This window comes from Haemaphysalis longicornis, unplaced genomic scaffold (assembly GCF_048455015.1).
Source record: "Haemaphysalis longicornis isolate Haplotype H1 unplaced genomic scaffold, Haemaphysalis longicornis Haplotype H1 scaffold_4, whole genome shotgun sequence".
NCBI lineage: Eukaryota > Metazoa > Arthropoda > Arachnida > Ixodida > Ixodidae > Haemaphysalis > Haemaphysalis longicornis.
The window spans coordinates 182,358,024-182,377,225 of NW_027526361.1; the positions used below are offsets into that span (position 1 = coordinate 182,358,024).

The following is a 19,202-nucleotide window of genomic DNA, read 5'->3' on the forward strand; positions in this document are numbered from 1 at the left end:
CATCCTCATTTCAAACAGGGAAGATACTTTGGCATAGCATGTGCGTATTTTTGGTTCTTTCTCTATTTCTTCCGCAGCACGCACACACCGCATCCGGCGAAGATTATTTTCTTACATGTTTTCGAGACATTGGCCCTTTTCCTGAAAGAGAAACTTGGGCTTAAAACATCAGCGAACTCCCTCCGGAATAACTCTATCTCAATCTCATTGGCATACTTCATGGACTAAACATCACGTTTTTCTTCTCATTTCCGCCCACATAGCCGTTTTCGCCATGGTCACTTTGTTTTAATGGCCCGAATTTGTTAGTTTACCCCATTCATTGTGGTGTGTCGTCAGATTTCACGTGAAATTTTGACGTTTTGCCATTTTGTGTCCACGCCTTTACATTGTGGGCGCCTGAGCTGTATTCTTTCCCCTTTGCAATTCGATTTTCATACATATGCAGAGAACAACATTGGAATTCTTCAGGAACCCGCGTAAAGCTGTTTCTCTGGATGAGCCCATATATTTGCATACATCACAATGCAGCTCATCGAAATGTAGGCCACTTGCATTAGAACACAAAGTAAAATATTTAGGCCTTTTCTTTATCAGCAATTACACGTGCAATGAACATGAGTTGTTTGTATGCAAAAAATTAAGGGGTGTAGAACCTATGAGTCACAACTTGAGAGGGAAGCCACTTTAAGAAATCGCCTCAAGACCAACGGCAACGAAAAAGAAGGACAGACAGCCAGGCTGTCCGAGAAAGCCGAAACCCGAGACGCACCACGGAGCGCCGGCGGGGTCGGACCCAGCCCGAGAGGGAGAGCTTCCCCCTCACCCGTGGACAGAAGTTTTGGGGGGACTCTGCATTGTGACTTCGCCCAAAGAAGACGTGTTGTTTCTGTAGGAGGGAAAGTAATACAGTTTTTCCATTATATTTAACCCCCTACTCTCGTGTCGACCTCAATGTTTTTATGTAATTCTATTTTTTGAGGAACAGACAACATAATGGTACCAAAACCCGGGACAAAGGACTGAAGTTCAGGTAAACAAAGGTCGAGAGTAGGGATAGACAAAGGCAATAGAGAAGCTGAAATTGCAACGACGCACTCGACGATGACAAAACACGGTCATCATCAACGAGGCGACAACGGCGCTCCAAGACGCAGGTGTGGAAGAATTAAGTGCCATTTTGCAGCGATTGGAGGTAAACAACGCGAACTTCGGAAAATCAACGAAGCAATCGAGGATGGCTTTTCAGAGGACACCTTCGAGGCAGAGTATGTGGAGACAATCGAGTACGAAGATCGCGCAAACCAAGCCATCGGCCTCCTCAAAGCGAAGATCGCGGCACTGCAGGTGAGTACAAACACCGCAAACAACGTCACACCATCACAGCCTCAGCTGCCTGCTCAGCCTCGACAACAAGCACCGGAGCTGCCCAAGCTGCGCTTGGCACCTTTCAACGGTGAGCTGTCGGCATGGGGAGCATTTTGGGAATATGTTTCCAAAAGCCAGTGCACGGCAACAAAGAGCTCTCAAAGGCAGAGAAGGGTCAGTATTTAAAATCGCGGCTTACGGGAACAGCCATGACAGAAGCACGAGGGCTTCAGGCGACAGAGGCATGCTATGAAGATGCTGTAGAGATACTGCAGCGAAGATTTAGTGACAAAGAAAGAATTGAACAAGAAAATTTGGCCCAGTTGAGAACCATAGGACGTCCGCGGGCTGCGCCGAATGTATGATCACGTGCAAGCCCTCATTCATGGACTTAAAGGACTCGGCATGAGCAAGTCTTCCTCTTTGGCAATGCTTAGCGCCGTCCTACTTTCAGACCTCTCAAAAGAAATGGTGGTAGACTTCCATAGGAAAGTGAGCCGAGCCAACAGAGCCGAAGCTCCCACCAATCAGTCGCCGCATGCGTGGGCCGCCTCTTCGGCGTCGGGCGCAGACAGCAAGCTGTCGGATATCCTTGACTTTCTTCTCGTCGAGATAGAAAGCAGGGAAAGATGCGCCGAAGGCGCCTGTGCCCCAAAGCCCCCCAAAGTTCCATACGCCGGCGCGAGAAGTAAACAGCAACGCGCGCCGAGCTCCGCGGTACTTATAACGCTGCCCGAGCAGGCGAGGAGGTGTTTCTTCTGCGACTCGACGAAACATGAGACGCAGTCCTGCCCGTCTCCCCTCCCGCCAGAAGAAAATACGAAGAAATTGGCCAAGGCAGGGCGCTGCTCATATCCGAAGGGCCGTATCCAAAAAATGCGGCGACGCCGTCACCTCAAGGAAAGGACCCCAAGGTCAGACCCACCAGTTCCCGAGGACATCCCGCGAGGCCTCCAGGTCCTTATACACAAGTCCCGCTCCCGCACAGGGGTCACTCCTGACGTCCGCGACTGATGGGCGTGGTACTGGCGTTTCGGCAGAAAGAGACCAGATGGTTCCACACCTGTTCCCCCTGCTACCCTTCCCTGCCCCATGTCGAATGCCGACCGACCCACCATACACCACCTTCTCTGGGACTGTGCCGGGCTCTCCGAGGAACGCCTTAGGTGCCTACCTACTCACGTCACGTCCCTTCAAGAATACATAACACCTTCGAGCGACGTGAACGAAAATTTAACGACCATGTGGACATTTGCTGGACGTACAGGTCTGGTGAAAATGACCTATATCGAGTGGTCCATGTGCGGGACGGACATGAGTTGTAAGTGAACCCCATTCCCCGCTGGTTTATTTCCCCTCCCCTTCGTCTTCTTCCCGTCGCAAGAGGCATTCGACCTCTCCCTTATAAATTAGTTCATTCATTCATTCATTTCTAGTTCTGAGTTCGGCCGTTGCGCTGCCCGTATATACAGTCCTGTATCTAGCCGGGCAAATCTTTGCGCCACTTCACAAGTTTCTTTTAAATTTGTATTTGTGGACAGAGATGGCTGAACGCTTTTAAAAAATCTCTGCGGCATAGCTCAGCTAACGTTGGATATGCAAAGTAAACGCTCGGCTTAGCCCGATGAAGGCTTGGTTTCGCTTGGTTAACCTTTGATGTAGCCGTGTTGCCGACCACGGCTGAAACCTGTTAGGACCCGTGCAACGATAAAAGGAAAAGGCCTGACTTCGCTTTCATTGCGTTGCTCCTTTTCGCCGAGCGCAAGAGGAGTCAGGTAGCCCGAGATGACCTAGCGCCGCATGCGTGGGATGCGGCGGGGTTGGCCGGCTGCCGATTAGCTGAGCACCCGCAACCGTGGTTGCGGCCACCGCTTGTTGCGAAAAACGACTGAAAACCAGGCCTGGTGCGGAGCGCTGAAAGCGGGCCCAGCTAATCACGCGATGCGTTCCGAGGGGCGTGTCGCTGCGGGTGTATGTTGTGAAAAGGTGAGCTTCCGTATTCGCGGCTAAACCGCTGGATGAAAGCAGTAAAGCTTTGCTTTAAAAATGCCTCGCGGGCATGATCGATAGGCATTGTATCAATTACATAAAGTGGCGTTCAGGTACGGGTGATAGAATCTCTTAATCGCGTCGTGTAAACGGTTCCAACATGTCGCGTTACCCGCAGTTCCAAATTATTTGTGAAACTCATTGCTTTGAAGCGGAGCTCAATATTTCGTGGGTTCACTTCTTGCTAATGACACATATGCTTTCATCGATGCCAACTTAATGTGCTCCCAGACAAACAAAAAAGAATTACAATTATGCATCGCGTTTGTTTTCCGTGAACTTTTTACCTGTACTAAAGTTTTTTGGGTGCCCAAGCACCTTCATCACTTATTTCTTCAAGCTCAAATGCCAGAAAAACGACACTGCCGTGTCTAAGCAACTGCTAATCAAGGCTGCCTACGCACTGCCAATAGCACAATGGCGGAAATACTAAGCCCTAAGGAACGCCTCGTTTTGCAGTTTTGTAAGTTGAGAAAGGTAATGGAATTCACCCAGTCACATCGGTTAAACATAATTCAATTATTACGCATCACACAAAAGGCTGCTGAAGATGCGCAACATATACGCCAAACGATAGAAACAATAGGCACGCAGAACCAAACTATGAAACTACATACTGTGAACACTGCGAAACTGGATAGGTCCAACACTAAAATTCTTATTAAGCCTAAATCATTGCCGAGTACCTCTTATCTAAGAACGTGTAAGCACCTGCATTTCCATAAATGCAGATTTTCTGAAAGTTCCACCTGTTCTCGTTATAAAGGCGTGTATGAATTATTTGCTCGAAAAAAATTTTGAGAAACAAAAAACAAAATAGATAAACACAGCAGCAAGTGACGAACCATTGTAACGCCCTGCATTTCCTCAACAATAACAATTTGGCGGAAGTTCCACCTGTTATCGTTATAATAATGGAAATGGAGGTAATTGTTTCCATAAAATTAGAAAAACCAAGAAAGAAGAAAAAAGCAGAAAAATAGCGAGAATTACGGAACCGTGTAACACCTTGCATTTCCACAAAAATGCAGATTTGCCTCATACTGTGATTGTTATAACAGCGTAAATGGAAGTATTCGGCAAACAGAATTTCGGAAAAACCACAAAAGAGCAAAAATAGAAGAAGTTGCCGCGTATCTGTTCCTTTCTTTGGAGATGTCGACGAAAGACGATAGTCGACTGGCGCCCGTGCCACGTAAATGCCTCCCGTCTCATTCCGCGCCAGATCACACGCTACAGTTTTGCTCTAGTCAATTTTAATTTACCACGTTCCACTGCTCCAAGTCAGGTGCCTCGATCTCAGTGCTCCCGTAAGGCCGAGATACGCGTCAATCAAGGCACCCTACTACAACGCTTCAAGCGAAACGGGAGACCCCTCCAGTGGAACCTTTTGTTACTTTTCCCTTTTGATTATTAAATGACACAAAGAGCTACAGTAGCGCTGGTAATTGTAGGCGACGGTGTTTTGCATTAGATGAAGTATTTCATTTGCATCCACAAAAACCAAGCATCCATAAATTTCAAAAAAAGAAGTATTGTAATGTCACTTAGGTATTAATTTTTCCCTATACTTGCGTAATGTCTTGTTCTTGTTCAATAATGTTAACAGGTATGAACATTGAAACCGGGCTTGGACGTTTCAGTCTGGCTTTGGGTATATAAAACTATTGGGCAGCATCTGTTTCAGTTCGCTCGGCTGGCTGAATTGAGTCACAAACACACAGACATACAGACAGACAGACCAAAACTTGTGCATTTATATAGCCCAAGAAAGGATATCGCATTAAAAAAAACCCGGGCCAGCTCTACTAAATTGAAACTGTGAGGGGCGAAGCATGTAGTGTATGAGTGTATTCCTGGCGCCTTGGCCATTTAGAAAGCGGAAATGGAACCGTTCGGGCGTACAGCTATTCAGCTTTTCATAAAAATTATCCCGTCTTTGAAGCACGAAGCGTTGTAGGAGAGGCGTAACCGAGTGTCTCGATGTTTTAGTACGCGTCATGAAGCGTGCCAGCGCGAGACGTAAAAAGTGCCTCCGTGTTTTTTGCGGCGCGTTACGGTCACGCACGAGGCGTAAACGAGTGTCCCGGTATTTCAACGCCGTGACTACACGAGGCGACGGTAACGACTACGACAATAGACGCTGACGGTCCAAACACCTTAGGGGCTTCGCCCCAAATAGCGAAATGTGGCGAACCGTGCAAATCCCTTCAATCCACCAAAAAAGGCAGGTCTGGTGAACATTCCACCACTAATCGCTGTAATGGCGTAAATGGAAATTAGTCGAACAGAGTTTATATCCAAAATTAGGAAAAATAGGAAAAAATGTGCAATGTGGGGAACCATGTGAAGCCATGCATTTCTACAAAAATGCAGATTTGGCAGAAGTTCCACCTCGAATCGTTGAAACAGCGTAAATGAAGATATTAGGGGTGGGTTCAGACAAGGGCCGCCAAAGTGGTACCATGACCATTTTCTGTTTGAGGGGAAACTTTATTATGACGTAGAACGCTGTATTGTCACCATGGAACTGGCAGCATTTTAGTGAGAAACACTGTAGTTGGTTTGAAAAAATAATTAGAACCCAATCAGGCAGGGCTATATTCCTCATTGCTTGGTGTGGCCATTTCGGGTACATGTAAAACAAAGCGAATATCTTTCTTTATCTTCCTAGTATTTGGCCAAATATTTGCAATCTTTTTGCCTGATTCGAAAAAAATGAAGACGTCATGGTTATATTTTTTTAAAGTATTCCTCTCAGTGTAGCGACAGCCATTCTATTCAAAAGTCGGGATCCTAAAAACTTTTCTTTACACATCGGCGTGAAGGAAAAACTGTCTCCTTTTTTATCATCCCTACCAGGGGCTACTAAACACTTCATTCAATGCTCATTGCTCTACAAAAAGAGATTTTCAACATATTGACTGGTAAATTGGGGTCAAAACACAAAATTTGTAAAAAAGGGCCACCTCTCAAAGTCACTAAAAAACAATATTTATCAATTTTAGCGATATTTCCACTCAATGACGCTAAATAACTGAGTATTGTAGAAAGATAAAAATGTGTTAAAATATTTGTGTTTGAACTTTGAAAAAGGAGGTCACATTCAACTAAGTTTTTACTTTACATGTTCAGTGGAGTAGCAGTTCACACTGAAAAAAAAAGACGAATAATTACGGCTGTTTTTGCAGAGTATAGACAAATAAAGCCGCTATCAACTGATAAAAAAATCATCAGAGTGGTCATGTTTGCCCTTTGTTCAACTTCTTATTTGCGGAAGGCATTAAAATAATTGCTAGGTTTTTAAGCTTGTGTCTTCTACCAGATAAGGTTGTCATGGTCTCCTCGTCTGAGGAGCCACTCTCACATCACAGGCTCACAATAAAGTTTTTCCTCCTCCTCCTACTCGTTTCAACAATTTTTTGTCATTGCCTTGCCTTAGCTGTGTGAGAAACTTGTATGTTTTGTATTTTCGCTGCTTGATTGCATTATATAATTTACGCCATTTACAAATAATTTACGATTCGGAAATAGAGATAAAAGTGATGACCAACAAAGCGCTGTCTGACCAAAATGCTTGGTCCTGGGTTTATAAATTCTTCAAAATAAATTCTTCAAAAACACATGTTACTTTCTACACGAATAAAGGAAGACCTCTGAAAAAGAAGCTGAATATATTTCTGGCACCTAAGCAGGTAGAGATGAAGGATTCAGTTACTACTCCTTGCGTACAGTTCTCGAAGCACGTTACACATACAATACTGTGTTTTCATGTGTTGCTCATACAAAGTCGCAGAAAGCGGCACAGGCCCGTGTTTAGTCTTCGGCGGTAACGAGACGCCGTATATTAAGCTTTCCTCCGAAAGGAAGGTAGGGTATCTCTATCAAGGTAATAAAGGTTCTATAAAAAGGAATCTACAGTCACTCTTAAATTTCTGGGTGTGTTTCCGCCTACTGTGATCACGGATATTTTTACGCGGATATTTCCTGGCTACCGATCTTGTAGTTTCGCATTTCCTCCGTAACTTTATGTGAACTGCCTGACAAGAATCCAGTTTTTGCCGAACATCCTTGTGACTGTTTTTTGAGTAAGAATTTCGGGCTTCTGACAGGAGAATAGATTGACCTGTTAAACGGATATGCCCGCCATAAACATCAATCGCCGCTTTATATTTTATGGTTGACAAAAACTTTGAACAATTTGCCTGTTTATGTAGGTCACCTAAATAAATGAAATTGAAAGCATACTAATAATGAATATTGTACATTAAAGTGACCGCGTTCTACTTTAAACCTTTGCTAATAGCACGAACGTGTCATGAGTTTAGAAATGTCCTACGAACAAAAAATGCATGCACAGACAATGGAGGGGGGAGCAATTATTTCCGGCAGCTGTTCAATATCTAATACTCTCTAATACGTTACTGCTAGGAGGAGAAAGTGTCATGCGTTTGCAGAAATTCTTTGCGAAATCTTTCCGCAGTCGCCAAAATTGGCGGGGCCCAGAATTATTTTAACGGAAGTTTCAAAAGTATTTATTGCATTATTCTGTTGCAATAGTTTCTGGCATACAATTTTACAGCATTGTTGTCAGATATAATGCGGCAAAAGTCTTCTTGCTTGCCATTTTCGGATTCAATGCCCTTGTTAGTCAGTGCCTTCGTTTTTTAGTTCTTTCTTCAGGGTACTGCGTCGGTACGCGGTCGGTATCGTCGTGGTTGTCGTCGCCTCTGTGCTGCTCATCGTGGGACTTTTACTAGGCTCTCCGAAAGAGAACGGCATTCCCGAGCGCAACCAGTCAACAACAATCGAAGATAATAGCACAGACTCCGCCCTGATGTCTACACTCGAAGGATGACTTCGCCAACAGTAACTTAGAAAATGAATATGCGCTTGCAATAAAAATTTAATATATCGCTTTTTGTTACCCAATGGCATCACATTCAATTTAAGATCTACGCAAAGAACTAAAGACTAAATTATTCACGAGGCGATATATGCGACTTGTTGCAGATTTGGGGGGAAATCTTCAAAAATGTGCACTGGCATCGGCATATTTCTTTATTAATGTCATCGTCAACGATAGCATAGGTTTTCTAGCGTAAGAGCAAAACGTAGGGTGTGTCATACGGTCAGCATTTCTAAGTCTTTACTTCGTCTGAGTGCGTAAGTCGAATTTCCCCACTAATCATAGTGTTGTTCTCTACGGTCAGTTTACTGTGTAGTCGAAGCTTAATGTTCGTAGATTTTTTATGAAAGCACCGTTTACTCCCGTATTGGGGACGTTCGTGCTAATCGTTTGTACAGAAAGTGCCTAAAATCATGCTTTTGTAGCCTAAGTAGCTGCGCAGTTGCAGCTTGACTATTCTATAACGTCGTGCTTCTGGAGGGACTGCCGAAGCAAATAAATTTACAGCTAGGCTCACCGCTCCCACGTTTTTGGTCACATTTTCAGCACGAAGTATTTCGCTGGCTGCAACTGTCCAAAATACATCCTAGGTAACTTGCGCCGTTGGGACCGGTGACCCATGACCTGAATGCCTGGAGGTGCACTCCTTCGCCCTGCTGCCAGCTAGTGACAGCGCGAGATGCCAGCATGGTGGCCGGCATCTGCATCGGGAAATTGGAGAGTTGTGTGCAGCCTTGTAGCCAGGGTCACACATGACGGTAGGGTTCGTTTCATTGCACATGCTCCTTTGCCGTTGCTCCTTTGATTTATGGCCCGCCAATCAGCATCTGTAGCATCAGTTCTTCTCCCAAAGCCGCTTATTTTTGTATTCGATGCTCAACGAAGTCTTGCATGCCTAGGTGTTGGGCTTTTCTGATTTGCAAACGAAGCACTCGGTTTCGTTTGGGCATTGCGTCTTGCGAGGGGTTCCGAGGTGGATTGGCCGTTACGTTCGAGGGTGTCAACCGAATCGGTAGAAGTCCCTACTGCATTACATTGTTCTCTAGCCTCGAGCTTGACCTAAGATTAACGCATGAGTTGTTGCAGTTGCTAGCTAGCCGTGCCGTCTTGCTTCCCAGAAGAATGCGATACCGTGGCCATTGATTTCGCCTGGAAGTGGACGTGTCGGTAGAACGCTACCATGATCTCTTTCGCCTATGCCTCGTGCAACCCATTCCTGCACCGTAAACCGTGGAGCGGCCACCTCATTGCGGGTGGGCCGCCAGGGTACGGGGCCTTGAGAACCACCCGATCACACCCCTTTATTAGAAATAATAGATTGATTTTTTCAATGATGATGATAGATGTGCGCGATGGGCCAGGAGCTATGTGTTGCTCGTTTAAGCAATTCCCAGAAGTGCTGTTAGATAGCACGCCTTCATTTGATATCGCCCATACTGGATCTACGGCTGTCCAAATGCGCCGCTGTAGGCAATCAAACAGTTTTCTCCCCAATGTCTTCTGTGTTTTTTGGCGTTGCTAGGTGAACCAGCGCTAGGTGAAACAGAAAAACTACCAAAAGCAGTTGCCACAAGGAAGGAAGGAAGGAAGAAAGACTTTGTTGAGTGCCTGCAACAGACACAGTGTATATACTGCGCCCGGACGTAGCCACTCGTCGATCCCGACGTCACCCCTACTCGGACCACACCTTCGCTACTCCCTACGGGGTTGGACGCCGCTGCCCCATAAGGGAGGGCGTCGCCCCGCAGCTTTCGCTCCGGTGCTGATTTTCGAGGGCCGCCAGGACCTGCTGGACGGCTGATAGTTGGGTGTCCTTGTCACAACTGCGCACTGCTTCTTGGATCCACGGCGGTAGGTCTGTCGTGGTTGCCGCCTCGTTTGGTCGCACTGCACAGTCCCAGAGTAAGTGGGCAGTCGAGGCCCTAGCATTGTTACATAACACGCACGTGTCGTCCGTATAGAGTTCCGGCTGTATGTGCTTCATGACGACCGGGATCATCAGTGAATTCGTTTGCAGCTGTCTGAACGTGGATGCTTCCTCCCTGGTTAGGTCGGGTGAGGCGGTGCCAGCGCCCTCCTACAATTTATATAATATTTGGTGATACATTCATTGTGTCACCAAGTTTTTGTGAGAATGTGCAAAGCGAATGAGCGAGTAAAATCTAATACTGTTGCAGCTCAAACGCCATCAATATAAGAGGGATACCTTCTGTTGTGCGCGTGGCTCTGCAGCATGTGTCGAAGAAGGCGAGTGAGTACTTTCAGCATTTCAGCGTTTAAAATGGTATGTTTCAGCGTTAGTATTTCATGAAGTCATTCAAAGTCACTGTCAGCGCGCATAGTCTAGATTACATCGCACTCTGGTAGTTTAAATGCGAGCTGTTCGTTTTAGAAGACATAAGTTCGCGAAATTATGCCTATGAGGAGTGAGTGACAATGAACACGGATACATCAATTCATCGCGATGTTGAAACTCTTGCGTTGTCTTTTTTGTATTGAGCCAGTGACACAGCCCCATGTAGAAGAGGATGGTGACGATGATGGGGGGGGATATAATACGGAAGTATAATATGGAGAGGATCGAATACGCTGTAAAGAACGGAGGTAGCGTGAAAGCAGTGAAGAGACGTCTTGGCGTGGGGAAAAATCAGATGTACGCACTTAAGAATAAGCAAGGCAATGTCATCACAAATAGGGATAAAATTGTCACAGTCGCCGAGGAGTTCTATAGGGATCTGTACAGTAGCCGGGACATACAGGATAATGCCGAACGAGACAGCAGTTCAGAGGAGATAGACATCCCACCAGTAACGACCGAAGAAGTAAGGAAGGCTTTGAAAGAAATGAAAGGGGGCAAAGCAGCTGGTGAGGATCAGATAACAGCAGACCTCTTGAAGGATGGCGGAGAAATTGTACTTGAAAAACTGGCAAACCTGTATACGCAATGCCTAATGACCGCAATGGTACCGGAATCTTGGAAGAACGCGAACATCATCCTAATCCATAAGAAACGCGACATGAAGGACTTGAAAAATTAAAGGAGGATCAGCTTACTGTCAGTCGTCTACAAGGTATTTACCAAGGTAATCGCTAACCGAATCTCTGCAACCTTAGATTTCAGTCAACCTAAAGAACAAGCAGGGTTCCGTAAAGGTTATTCAACAATGGACCATATTCACACGATCAATCAGGTGATAGAGAAGTGCGCTGAGTATACTGAACCCCTATATATAGCCTTCATAGATTATGAGAAAGCATTTGACTCGGTCGAAACCCTAGCAGTCATTCAGGCATTACGGAACCAGGGGGTAGATGAGCATTATGTAAGAATACTAGAGGATATCTACAGTGGGTCTACAGCTGCCATCATCCTCCATAGGGAGAGCAGTAAAATACCTATAAGGAAGGGTGTCAGACAAGGAGACATAATCTCTCCAATGTTATTCACAGCATGCTTACAAGAAGTATTCAGAACGTTGGATTGGGAACAGGTGGGAGTAAGGGTTAATGAAGAATACCTCAGTAACCTCAGATTTGCTGATGACGTTGCCTTGCTAAGTAACTCGGGGGACGAATTGCAAAGCATGCTTTCCGCACTGGGCGAACAGAGTAGAACCGTGGGCCTGAAAATTAATATGCAGAAAACTAAAGTAATGATCAATAACCTCGGGACAGCACAGCAGTTTGAGATAGGTGGCGAGGCAGTGGAAGTGGTAAGCGAATATATCTACTTAGGCCAAGTTTTGACACCGGATCCCAACCATGAGGCAGAGATAATTACAAGGATAAGAATGGGGTGGGGTGCATATGGCAGACATTCTCAGATAATGAATAGCAGCCTACCATTGTCGCTGAAGAAGAAAGTGTATGACAGCTGCATCTTACCGGTACTCACCTACGGGGCAGAAACTTGGAGGCTCACTAAGAGGGTTCTACTTAAATTGAGAACGACTCAGCGGGCAATGGAGCGGAAAATGATAGGTGTAACATTAAGGGACAAGAAGAGAGTGGAGTGGGTCAGAGAGCAAACTGGTGTTAAAGACATATTAGTAGAAATTAAGAAGAAGAAATGGACGTGGGCAGGGCATGTAATGCGAAGGCAAGATAACCGCTGGTCATTAAGGGTAACAGAGTGGATCCCTAGAGAAGGCAAGCGTTGCAGGGGGCGGCAGAAAGTTAGATGGGCAGATGAGATCAAGAAGTTTGCGGGGATAAATTGGTCACAGTTGGCACAGGACCAAGGTAATTGGAGAATAATGGGAGAGGCCTTTGCCCTGCAGTGGGCGTAGATAGGCTGGTGATGATGATGATGATGCTGATAATGACAATTAGATAGAATAGGCGATACATTCGGGCTACTTGGTTATTCTCTGACTGCATTTAACTAGCGATAAAAGGGAGGAGCGCGAAGAAGACGCAAAGAAGACACTCGCTCGCAATGGGAGGCCACCTGGATGACCATTGTAAGTGGCACCGTTAAATCCTAGGGCTTCTGGAAGCGGAATATTTCCCTCATTTAGATTTGGATTGATACCCTCGCATTCTAACACTATGTGCCGCATAGTTAATTTTTTTCCCGCAGAACACGCATACCCCATCATTTTGTGAATACTTCCCCACAAAGCTCGTAGTTGGCACCAACTTGCTCTAGCCTCAAAAAGTAAAGCACTGCCCTGGAAATTATCGTAGAAAGTCTGCTTTCTGATGTTCAATTTTTCAGCCCCGTACATCTCTAACGACGTTTTAGCTTCCATTTTTTTCTCTCCATTTATTCCTTTCAATCTGCCTTGCCTTTTTTTGGTTACCTTGGCTGTTTTGAGTTCTCCACTGTTCTTTCCCTGTTGCATCGTTAGCCTTCTAGTCTTCCTTAACTACTGCGTGTCCACGCTTTTCAAGTATGGGTACATAAAAACCCTGGGTGTTCGATTTGGAGTGCACATATGGACCTTGAAAGCCGGATTAAACTAGCCCGTCGCACTAACCAGTTTTCGGCCCTAGTAACCCTAGATGTAGCAAAAGCTTTTGATAGGGCCGAATACCCTGTGTTGTTGTCCCGGTTACAAGTCCTAAACTTCCCAAGGTATATCATAGCTTGGATTTGTGAATTTCTGAGAGACAGGCAGTTCAGTTGTGTAAAATTTAATGTTACCTCCTCACAGCGGCCACAGTCTAGGAGCGTACCGCAAGGGGCGGTCCTTTCCCCTGTTCTTTTTAACATCCTTGTAAGCGCTATTCCGGTGGTTTCTGGTGTTTCTGCATATGTATATGCCGACGATATTGCGTTTTTTTGCATCAGCACCTGACATTCAATCTCTTTTCATATTATTGCAGTCTTATCTGAACATTACTGCCTCCTGGTTGGAGAGTATGTGTCTCTCTATGAATGTGAACAAATGTTCCTTATTAGTTTTTCCAATCTCAGGTCCTGTTAACATTACTCTCAGTTACCGACAGTGCATAATTCCTCAGGTTCCTTCTTTAAAGTACCTCGGGATTATTTACACCAGTGAACTTGACTGGACCCCACATATAGCCCTCATTGAGGCCAAAGGTGCACGTGCTGTTGGGATGTTGAGAAGTCTCAGTCAGAAAGAAGGGCATGCGCAGAGAGACCCTTCTGATGATACACAGTATGTACGTTCGCTCAATTTTAGAGTTTGGGTGCGTGTTATTCTCTGGGTACGCCGCGTATAAGCTTCATCGTCTGGGTATTCTGGAGCGCCAGGCTCTTCGCTGCTGTTTAGGGTTGCATAAGAACGCAGCAAATGCAGTAGTTTACTTGGAAGCGCGCGTTCCTCCTCTGCTTAATAGGTTCCGGATTCTGACTGTTGAAACTTTTCTGAGAGCTTATAGCTCTGAGGTGAACAGGGAGCAGTTTACCTTTATTGCAGAACCAAGTGCGTTTATGGTGCACCAATGGCCCAGGTCTTTATGTCCACAAAGCACTTTGATACAGAGCTTCCTTTCTCCATTGGGTGTAGCAATAAATCAGATTATTCCATATGCTGACAGGAGTTCACCTCTTTCTATCAATTTCCGGACCATTTTCCCCAAAAATGCTTAACTTTTACCAGCCCGGCTGCTCAATCGTCTTCTCAAAGATTATTTTGCCTCTATGCAGCCAGGTGCTATAATTTATACAGATGCCTCTCAAAGAGAAGAAAAATCCGGTATCGGCATATTTTCCCTTTCCCTTAACTGGACCTTTTCGGTTCGTCTGCGTGATTTTATCCCCATATTCTTTGCGGAATTCCTGGCAATCGTCCTGGCGCTACGAAAGCTGGATGTGGCAATTACATCTCCAATGATAAGTTCCGATTCTTTTTCTGTATGCCTAGCCCTTTCTTCCCCGAAAGACACTCCCCTTCTTCGGACGTTTCGGTCACTCCTGCTACATCACTTCACTGAAATTCACCTTCTTTGGGTTCCTGGTTATGCAGGGATCACATTCAACGAGACTGCCAACTCTCTAGCAAGGGTAGCAGTTTCTGGGCCTGTAGTAGACGTCGTAGAGCCGACACCTTTAATAAAAGCAGCTAGGTACCGTAGGATGCTGAAACTCCAAGTACAGCAAGAATCGGTTTTATTATCATTAAGGGATTTTAATCATCTTAAATTCTCATGGAAACCTGAATGGTGCCCTTCACGCAACTTAGAGGTGGTTATTACAGCCTTACGTTGTCGAATACCCAAGTTAAATAGGTATTTGCACAGGTCTCGTCTGGCGCCAACAGCTCTGTGCAGCTATTGCAACGAAGACGAGTCTGTCGATCACTACCTTTTGACATGCCGACGTTTTTCCCGACTGAGACGTCAGTCCCTGGAGGTGCCGCTTTACAGTTTGGGGGTATCCCTAACAGTGCCGGCTATTCTATCGTTCGGGACACCCGCCGCGGTGGCTCAGTGGCTAAGGCGTTGCGCTGCTGAGCACGAGGTCGCGGGTTCGATTCCCGGCCGCGGCGGCCGCTTTTCTGATGGAGGCGAAAAGCAAAAACGCCCGTGTGTACGAGATTTCGGCGCACGATAAAGATCCCCAGGTGGTCAAAATTAATCCGGAGCCCTCCACTACGGCGTGCCTCATCGCCTGCGTTGCGTCGGCGCGATAAACCCCACAATCAGTCAATCAATCAATCGTTCGGGGCATCCGAAACGGGGTTCTGCCGCCGGGATGTATGCTCTGCCCTCCTGCGCTACATTGAAAATTCAAAACGATTCTCTTTATGATAGCGATTGGTCACCCTCGCTTTGATTTTTGAGGATTTTTTCCCCTTTTTTCTCAAAAAATTTTCCAACCGGTCTAAATTATCTTTCCTAAACGTCTCGTGAGTAGATAAGAATTCCATTCATTTTAACCATCCTCTGTTGATTGGCCGATCCCCTGATTGGGTATGTGCCATACCAAAAGGCGCAACAACAACAACAACTGCGAGGAGGGTGTGTGCGTTGCTCTCAGCCGGTGCACCTACTTCAACAACCTTTACCTCACCAACGCTGACGGAGACTAGTGATTCTGCCACAGAGACGGCAACATCGACATGAGCTTCATTGACGAGTTCCGGCGCCTCGAGAACCACCGCCTACTCATTGTCCCACAACAGTACTTGCGTGCCTTTGCCACCGGTGTGGACCCGGACGCGGAAATCCCTCTTGCGCTGCTAAACACCAGATCACTCAATATAACCGCAACACAATGGAACCACACTGATCCCTCGTGATGCTTCGCATCCTCATCAGGGTTCCCCACGGGAAGATGGTGTATTTTTTTTTGCTTTTATTTTCCAGCTCATGGTTTGGGTTTTATTGTAAGTCGATCCACGTACTTCGTATTTAAGAAAAACGCGTCTGCTTGCTACCGTGCAGATATGGCAAAACCATCAACAGCCGGCTCCACCTGATCCCTTACGACGACGAGATAGCCCGCGACCCAGACGTCCCTCAAGGTGCCGGAGGAAGGGGGGGGGGTCATTGTTGCAACAATAACACACAATCCCGACGGAACTATTATCACACCTAGTGAAGTAATAACATTTCTGGCGCTCAAAAATGTTTCCTCACTCGTTAGAAGTGTGGATAATGTATCTTTTAGTATAATTTAAACACCCGCTTTTTGTCACTTAATGGTTGTGTCGCGGTGCTCTTTTTTCTCTGGATACTTAGTCATGTGCGGTTATGCGGGGGGTTATTTGTAGTGGGCCACCTTACGAGCCAACGGTTACTACGTGGCGTGCGGGACAAGAAATTTCCAACGCCTATGGAGTGGAGGAGGGCGGTTTTCAGACGCGGAGCACAGTGTAGATGGCGCGGCAAATGGTTGCCCAGCGTAAGCCGCGCGCAGGACCGGGATCCCACCGGCGGGTGCACCGGCAGGACGACTTTGTCATTTGCCTTAGCGACGGTTGTTTTGGGCCTGTTTTTACCCTTCCCACGCTTGATTAAATTTTTCGACAGCACTTGCTGGGTAATTCCGACCCGACGGAATTAAATGGTCCTGCGGGAAAGATACGTTAAGGAGTGGTTTACAGGACGGGAAAACAATGTAGAGCCCACATACAGATATCTGGCCTCTATAGAAACGCTACCATTTGCGCACTGCTTTCCACGAATGGGACTGTGTTTGCTAAATTAGCGAACACCTATTCGGTTGTGCATTAGATGGTATTACGAAACGCGATAGGAGCAACTCGTTCTGATGAATAGCGATTGCAGAAGTTCTCTCAGCTTTCTTGCAATTCTCAAACTGAACTAACTAGTTTAAATCGGTATAAATGGGAATCTCTAAGCTCACATGCCGAATTATTTCAATGTCTGCGCTTGTGTCGCGCGATGGTGTAGCCCCGCGATTCTACTGCCTCACCGTTGAAATACGCTCCTCTCCGTTTTCCTTCTGCCGGCACACGGCCGGAATGCAGCAGCGGCGTCCGCCACTCCTTCTTGGCCATGGCCGACGCTGCTGCGTTAAGGGCGCCGCCACTGCGAATTTCACTTAACGCTGTCAGATACTCTGGTTTCACTCTTTGTAGAGCCACGTGTGTGAATCCAAGTGACGTCGCATGGGCAGCTGTTGTGGGTGTCCTTTAAAGCTTTGTTTTCCAGCCACCTTCCGAGCGGTGATTGGGGCTATTCTTTTTTTACGTCGACACGTGCTCTAGTTTGAAGAAACATAACGACGACATTGGGTATGCCGCCAATTATATACCGAAGCTCGGTCAGCTGCTGGGTCCTCGATTGAGTGACTCATTCACGTTTGTACATAGTGTAAATACAGGCAATCCGTAAAGAAGGAACACATCAATTGATTGTCATAGGAGAGGACAGGGGCAAGCCAAATAACACAACTTCTTCCTCTCATGGTTTAATATACTCACTTGTATTTTTTGTCTTCTGCCTGCGCGAGTTTAGCTTCAGCGCTGATGGTGTTCCTTTTGTGTCAGTGCATTTTTAGCCTGAATTGAGTGCCAGAAGAACATATTGGTTTATGAACGCTGTTGTTGTGATGAGACCATGTGATTATAAACATTTAAGTAATAATTGTGGGGGAAACCATTTTCCAACCACATCACGACACCTTATTGAAGGTAATCAACACATAATAATGGTAAGCCACAGAGCACTGAAAACGCGGCTATTCTTAAGTTCACAACGCTATTACTAATACAACTCTGAAGAGAAAAAAAGCCGTTTTATGGTTAACAATTTCTGTGACTAAAAGCGGCCTCCTAGTGTCTTAGAAGCCGAATTTTATAAAATGTACAATGCAAAATAATGCTTCCCACTGAGCTACCAAGAGTAAGAAAAATGGCATTCTATAATTTGCAGTCCCAGAAGAGCGCAGCCAAACGAACCTTACACAGTAAACATATACATTTTTGTTTCTTTTCAGGAAAGCAGGTACCTATTGCTCTGGACATGTAAACAGAAGAGTAAATTATTATTTGAGCTATAACGCTCCTCTGCGGACGCAAGCGCAGTTCTTTGTCTTTGGAATAAAAATAACATGGTTACCCTGCACATAAACACAGAACTGTTTCAAAGTCACATAGCGGTCAATCGGGCGAGAGCAAGATCTCGAAAATCGTAATATAGCCATGTGATCAAGAAAAATAATACCAGAAGGCAGGTTTAGGTTCCAGTGAGGAAACATGCAACAAAAACCTCTCCACTAAAAACGACGGCGGACATGCAAAGCAGAATAAACCAATCGGCAATGAAAGAAAAGAGGTCGTGTGTCATATCTTCGATCGGGGCATTTTTGTTGCAGCCATATGGAGCGAGCTTAAGCAGCGACCCTTCATTAACTGAAAGCATAGCCGCCTCTCAGTTTCAACTCGTTGCTCATAGGATATGCCCATAAATCCACCATAAAATCGTCTTTGAATTCTCCGATATCACTAAATGTATTTTTACCAGCGCAAATTGGACGTTGACGTATAAGGCAGACTCGATTTTGTTCGTCGCGCAGCGCAAACAGTCAGCTACAGTTGATTGCAATAAGCCATTTCCTTTGTGGTGCCGATAAGCCAATCCCGGTTTTAAGGAGGAAACCCCCTTCATTCGAGATTTCCACTAAATCTGCTTGCCCACTCGTTCCTTTGGTCACACAAGGTAGCACCATGGCGAGGTCAAGAGCGTTCTCGAGCTCAATTAACGTATCCAGAACATCAGCTGGGCGATCCACTGTTACTAAAAACGTAAGTGTACTCCGGAAGTAGAATGAAAACGGAAGTATCGCAAGAATCGAATCAAAGTATACCAAAGAAAGGCCGTGGAACCAGTTTCGTATTAGCCGCAGCTGCGAGGAGGCGCCCAAAAGTGTTGCCAACAAGTAAAATGCCTCATTCAAAGCACTTTGCCAATATGTAAAAAAACACACGTTGCC

The 19,202-nt window shown here is 45.8% G+C and overlaps 1 pseudogene; it reads left to right on the forward strand.

Annotated features, from left to right (window-relative positions):
• The window catches only part of LOC144180133 (uncharacterized), a 45,871-nt pseudogene that overhangs the window by 15,894 nt on the left and 10,775 nt on the right, over positions 1 to 19,202 (forward strand).